This window comes from Crocuta crocuta, unplaced genomic scaffold (assembly GCF_008692635.1).
Source record: "Crocuta crocuta isolate KB4526 unplaced genomic scaffold, BGI_CrCroc_1.0 scaffold166, whole genome shotgun sequence".
Lineage (NCBI taxonomy): Eukaryota > Metazoa > Chordata > Mammalia > Carnivora > Hyaenidae > Crocuta > Crocuta crocuta.
Window position 1 is genome coordinate 53,288 of NW_027531018.1, and position 6,856 is coordinate 60,143.

A 6,856-nucleotide genomic window follows, 5' to 3' on the forward strand; every position below is an offset into this window, starting at 1 on the left:
TGTTTTTATTTTCCTATGTTCAGTACTTAGGTTTCCATAAATATATGTTTTTAAATGCTCCACTGGCAGCAAGAAATAGGATGCAAATAATAAAATATGATCACAATAACCATCCTGCCTCCAGACACATCAGAAACTGTCATGCTTCTTCACTTCATATTTTCTACCTTTAAGACAGTTTTAAGTTATTTTCTTTTTCTTAATTTGATTCTTTAATTTTTCCTAATGAAAGTCTGGAAAAAATCTAGCTATTTCTGAATTTGACAAAGTGCTTTTCCCATAATGTTCAGTACTTTAGTGCTGAGAATTAAGCCTAGCTGACTAGACATCCAGCCAATATACTTTTAATTAGCACTGAATAGAGATTTCTCTCATTAGGAAGCATTAGTGTCATTTGATTTCTGATCCTTGCTTCAAAGTCCTCCCCATATAATAAGGAACATTAAGCGTAAGATTAAACTTAATATAACAAGAAAATCTTTTTACATGTTCAAACATGCATAATCCAGTCAGGAGCATATTTAGATCTAAGATTAGGAAAAATTGCTTTGAGAATGGAGAATTTCTTCAATGATAAGAGTCAACAGAAAACAGACTCTTGGAGATGTAGAAAGACCACTGACTTTGGAACTATAAACATAGGTTCAAATCCATCTTCTTCCTCTTCACTCTCTCCCCCTCTTTTAGGCCTTGCAAAAAACAAGACAAATCACAAACAAAAGACTTCAGTGGAAACACAGTCCCAAGATTCTTTTTAAGTGAATTTATACTGATAAGTGTGTGTGTATGTATGTATGTGTGTGTGTGTGTGTGTGTGTGTGTACACATTTAACTCAGGAACTAAAGAAGCTAAATTAAGTTGCTTCCCTGTCATCTAAATATCCTTATTGGCCATCTGTTACTTTTGTATCATCTTCTCAAAGACATAAAGTGAGTCTCAAAAACATTTAAGTGGTATTATAAGATTGTTTTGAGTTTTAAACAGATGTGTACTTACATGAAAGCTCAACTATACAGCACTCAAGGGTATATAATTATTGTGCTGACATGTACATATTCACAATAAATTTATCCAAAACATACATGCATATTTTCAGTCTGTACATATACTTTGTCCTAGGTATATACTCTTTATACCCATAACATTTAATAATTTCTTAGTAAAATCAAAGAAAAAATATTTTACTTAGCTCTTCTAATTTCATGCCTAAAACTTGTTTTTAAATGTTTCTCTGAAAAATTATCAGTTATCAAGACATCAATAATAAGTATGACTTTTAACTGGAAGGAGATAATATAAAATTCTATATAGAATTGCATGAGAAAATGAAAAAGCAGTACTAAATCTACAGTGTTACATGTTAAATATATACTATTATAGGTCTCTCCTTCCAAAAAAGGCTAATATTTAAATATCTACAAACTTGACAATCAAGTAAAATAAATAAAACTTCATATAAGCTTTCTTTCCAATTTAGTCACTACAAACTCAGAATTAAACTCAGATAAAATCTGGAATCAATGATTTATAAGGGTTTACCAGAGAACTCAAAATTTTTATAAACTTGTTTTAAAAAATAGATTTGAAAACAATTATTTCAGGAACAAAAGAGAAATCAATCTGCTCTTTTATTTGATGGCTTCCATTACTCTCCAACCTTGTCTCTGAATGCTTTCAAACTCTTTAAAGAATTAGTTAAGGCCCTCTCTGTTTTAGCTAAAGCTTAGGATTTGGAGAAGCATGAATATTGCATCCCCTGCATATGGAATAAGAATGAAATATCCTCCTATTTTTCTTATCTCCCTATCTTAGCCATTCCCTCCAAATTAGTATAATATTGTTTGATGACAATGTTTTCTCCTAATAGTCCTATCAGATTAGCTAATATGGAGGCATTGAGGAGATAAATAATGAATATGAATAAGAAGACTGGGAAAAGGGATTTGCTCAATCACTACAAATTGGTACCACCTTGTGGAGGACAATCTGGCAACAGATCAGATTTTAAGACTAAGTATTTTCCTTAGTTATATCACGTCAGAACAAATGACATCAAAGCAAGGGCAGAAGTATATAAGAATAGACCTCATCACTTTTCGCAGACAACATGATACTCTACATGGAAAACATGACAGACTCCACTAGAAGCCTACTAGAGCTGATCCATGAATTCAGCAAAGTTGCAGGGTACAAAATCAATGTACAGAAAACAGTTGCATTTTTATACACCAATAATGAAGCAACAGAAAGAGAAATCAAGAAACTGATCCCATTCACAAGTGCACAAAAAAACCATAAAACACCTAGGAATAAACTTAACCAAAGATATAAAAGATCTGTATAATGAAAACTATAGAAAACTTACAAAGGAAATTGAAGAAGACACAGAGAAATGGAAAAACATTCCATGCTCATGGATCAGAAGAATATTGTTAAAATGTCATTACTACCCAAAGCAATCCACACATTCAATGCAATCCCAATCAAAACTGCACCAGTATTCTTCTCAAAACTAGAACAAACTATCCTAAAATTTGTATGGAACCACCAAAGAGCCAAAGTAATACTGAAGAAGAAAACCCAAACAGGAGGCATCACCATCCAAGACTTTAGCCTCTACTACAAAGCTGTAATCACCAGGACAGTATGGAATTGGCACAAAAAACAGACACAGACCAATGGAATAGAGAACTCAAGAATTGGACCCACAAATATATGGCCAATTAATCTTTGACAAAGGAGGAAAGAATATCCAATGGAAAAAAGACAGCCTCTTTAACAGATGGTGCTGGGAGAACTGGACAGCAAGATACAAAAGAATGAAACTAGGTCACTTTCTTACACCATACACAAAAATAAATTCAAAATGTAATGAAGGACCTGAATGTGAGACAGGAAACTATCAAAACCCTAGAGGAGAAAGCAGGAAACAACCTCCTTGACCTCAATCGCAGCAATTTCTTACTTGACACATCACCAAAGGCAAGGGAATCAAGAGCAAAAATGAACTATTGGGACCTAATCAAGATAAAAAGCTTCTGCATGGCAAAGGAAACAATCAAGAAAACTAACAGGCAACAGATGGAATGGGAAAAGATAGTTGCAAATGACATATCAGATAAAGGGCTAGTATCTAAAATCTATAAGGAACTCACCAAACTCCACACCCGAAAAACAAACAATCCAGTAAAGAAATGGGCAGAAGACATGAACAGACGCTTCTCCAAAGAGGACATCCAGATGGCCAACAGACACATGAAACAATGCTCAGCATCAATAATCATCAGGGAAATACAAATCAAAACTGCACTGAGATACCACATCACGCCGGTAAGAGTGGCTAAAATGAGCAAATCAGAGAACTCTAGATGCTGGCAAGGATGTGGAGGAAAGGGCACCCTCCTACACTGTTGGTGGCAATGTAAACTGGTGCAGCCCCTGTGGAAAACAGTGTAGAGGTTCCTCAAAAAATTAACAGCAGAACTCCCCTAGGACCCAGCAACAGCACTGCTAGGAATTTACCCAAGGGATACAGGAGTGCTGATGCATAGGGGCACATGTACCCCAATGTTCATAGCAGCACTTTCAACAATAGCCAAATCATGGAAAGAGCCTAAATGTCCACTGACTGACGAATGGATCAAGATGTGGTTTATGTATACAATGGAAGACTACATGGCAACGAGAAAAGAATGAATCTGGCCATGTGTAGCAACGTGGATGGAACTCGAGGNATGAGCACTGGGTGTTATATGGAAACCAACTTGACAATAAACTATTAAAAAAAAAGAACAGACTTCATCAAAATAAAAAGCTTCTACACAGTGAAAGAAACAATCAGGAAAACTAAAAGGCAACCAATGGAATGGGAGAAGATATTTGCAAATGACATACCAGATAAAGGTTAGTATCCAAAATCTATAAAGAACTTATCAAATTCAACACCCAAAAAATAAATAATCCCTGAAGAAATGGGCAAAAGGCATGAATAAACACTTCTCCAAAGAAGACATCCAGATGAATGGATGAAAAAATGCTTAACATCACTCATCATTAGGGAGTGATACAAATCAAAACCACAATGAGATACTACCTTACACCTGTCAAAATGACTAACATTAACAACTCAGGCAACAACAGATGTTGGTGAGGATGCATAGAAAGAGGATGTCTTTTGCACTGCTGGTGGGAATGCAAACTGGTGCAACTACTCTGGAAAACAGTATGGAGGTTCCTCAAAAAGTTAAAAATAGAACTACCCTATGACCCAGTAATTGTACTATTAGGTATCTATCCAAGGGATATAGGTGTGCTGTTTTGATGGTGCAAATGCACCCCAATGTTTATAGCAAGCACTATTGACAATAGCCAAAGTATGGAAAGAGCCCAAATATCCATCATCAAATGAATGGATAAAGAAGATGTGGCGCATACATATACAATGGAGTATTACTTGGCAATAGAAAAGAATGAAACCTTGCCATTTGCAATTGCATGGATGGAACTGGAGGGTATTATGCTAAGCAAAATTAGTCATAGAAAGACAAATATCATATGACTTCACTCATATGAGGAATTTAAGATACAAAACAGATGAACCTAAGGGAAGGGAAGCAAAAATAATATAAAAACAGCAAGGGGAACAAAACATAAAAGACTTTTAAATACAGAGAACAGAGGGTTTCTAGAGGGGCTGTGGGAGGGAGGATGGGCTAAATGAGTAAGGGACATTAAGGAATCTACTCCTGAAATCATTGTTGGCACTATATGCTAACTTGGATGGAAATTAAAAAGTAAATTGATTTTGGGGCGCCTGGGTGGCTCAGTCGGTTAAGCATCTGACTTCGGCTCAGGTCACAATCTCATGGTTTGTGGGTTCAAGCCCCGCGTTGGGCTCTGTGCTGACAGCTAGCTCAGAGCCTGGAGCCTGCTTCAGATTCTGTGTCTCCCTCTTTCTCTGACCCACCCCTGCTCATGCTGTCTGTCCATCTCTCTCTCTCTCTGAAATATATAAAACATTAAAAACAAAATAAAATAAAAAATAAATTGATTTTAAAAATAAAAGGATGCTCTGAAAGAAAAAAGAATTAGTGGTAAACAATATCTATATTCTATGTTCTATATATATAGCATATTCTATAGCATAATTTATAATAGCCAAAAATAAAAACTAAGTTTCCATCAACACAGGTATGATTTTAAAGTTACATAATACTTCCATATTGTGTAATGTTACATAGCTGTGCTAAAGAAAAGTCTTCAGCCCAGTATATATTGGTATGGAAGGACTCAAGAGAAGGTAAGTTGCACAGGGAATGCTTCCACTTTTTCTGTGTAGATACATATAGAGCCTACACAAATAGACATGTATAGTCAGAAAAAGAAAGAAAGACAAGGAGACATCGGGAATGATGCTCAAAAAACAATTCAGGAAGTGCTAGAAGTAAAGAAGATGAGGAAACTTATTTTACTTTGTATCTTCATTTCTCTACTGTTTAAATTTTTTCAATAATTGTAAAAACAAAAACAAAAACAAAACCCATATATTATACCTAGGATGCAGCAGGAGGGCTGGAGCTAGGAATAGTTTAGTAATAATGATTAACTCTAGATTTCTTTCCATCTGCTTGCCTGGAGAGAAAGAGCATTCTGCTCTGGTCACAGGTGCACTAGACCTAACACAAAGTCTCCCATGATGGTTTTGTGAACCAAATGGAAAACTGTGGCTGAAAAAAATTGCAGTTTAGCTGAATTGCTAGCTGAAGATCAGTCAACAAAGATGGCTCACTGAGGGATGCATTCCAGCCTGAAGTTTCAGTGGCCCTCCAGCCTAGGGTCTTGGCATTCAAATCCATACTCTGAAAGACTCCAGGAAAGGTGAAAGAAAGGAGAGCCATGGCCTCTGCATGCTTCTGATTAAGTCTCCCCAACATCTACAGCCTCTCCACCATATTCCACCATGAGGACTAAATGACCCAACTTCAGATGCTACATACCACCATGATCTTCCCTGGCCTTGTTATCACCAGTAACTGCACCTTCTCTGTGACCTCAACTTTAAGCATCTCACTTCCCCAGCACACATAAGTATCTTTCCTGCACTCCTTATAGCAAGAATGCCTATTCCAGTAATTTTCATTTCTATTAGGACTTATAATTCACTAATTTTTGCCTTGCTTTCAAATCCTTACTTCCCTCCTTTCCAGCTTAAGTTCATGATTTATCATTATAATTACTCCCTTGCCCACCTTCTTTCACCATACCCACTTCAGAAAACCTCAAACCTGGCTACAGCCAACCTCTGCCCTCTCTATGCCTCCACCTATGTAGCTGAACACTGTCTGTGAACAATAAAACTCTGCCAATTTCACTTCAAATTCAAGTGGATGCTTTCTGGGGCCCAGCAGTCACAGTATAATTTCTCTGGTTTGTTCATCTCCCACACTTGTATCTGACTAGTTCACTCCTTAAGTTCTCAACACTTCCCTTCTCATCCTCGCTCTCACCACATCTCCTACCAGCTAGCATCTGTGTCCATATACTTACTTTTATTCCTGTTGTGTGAAAGACCTGTCTGTGCTCTGATCTAAGCATCCTCACACCCCAACTGATGTATTAGGTTCAGTGTCCTCCTGTCTGCGAAGGACACTTCAGCAACTCTCCTGCTTTCTCTCCTATGTCAATTTCTCCCTCTGTACTAGACAATTCCCTTAGCACACAAACATGAAATCATTTCTCCCATCTTAAGACAAGAACAAAAGACTGCACCACCCAGGCTCTTCTGCCAGCTGTTTCTCAATCTCCCTGAACAGCAAAAAAAAAAAAAAAAAAAAAAAAAAAAAAAAAAAAAAAAAA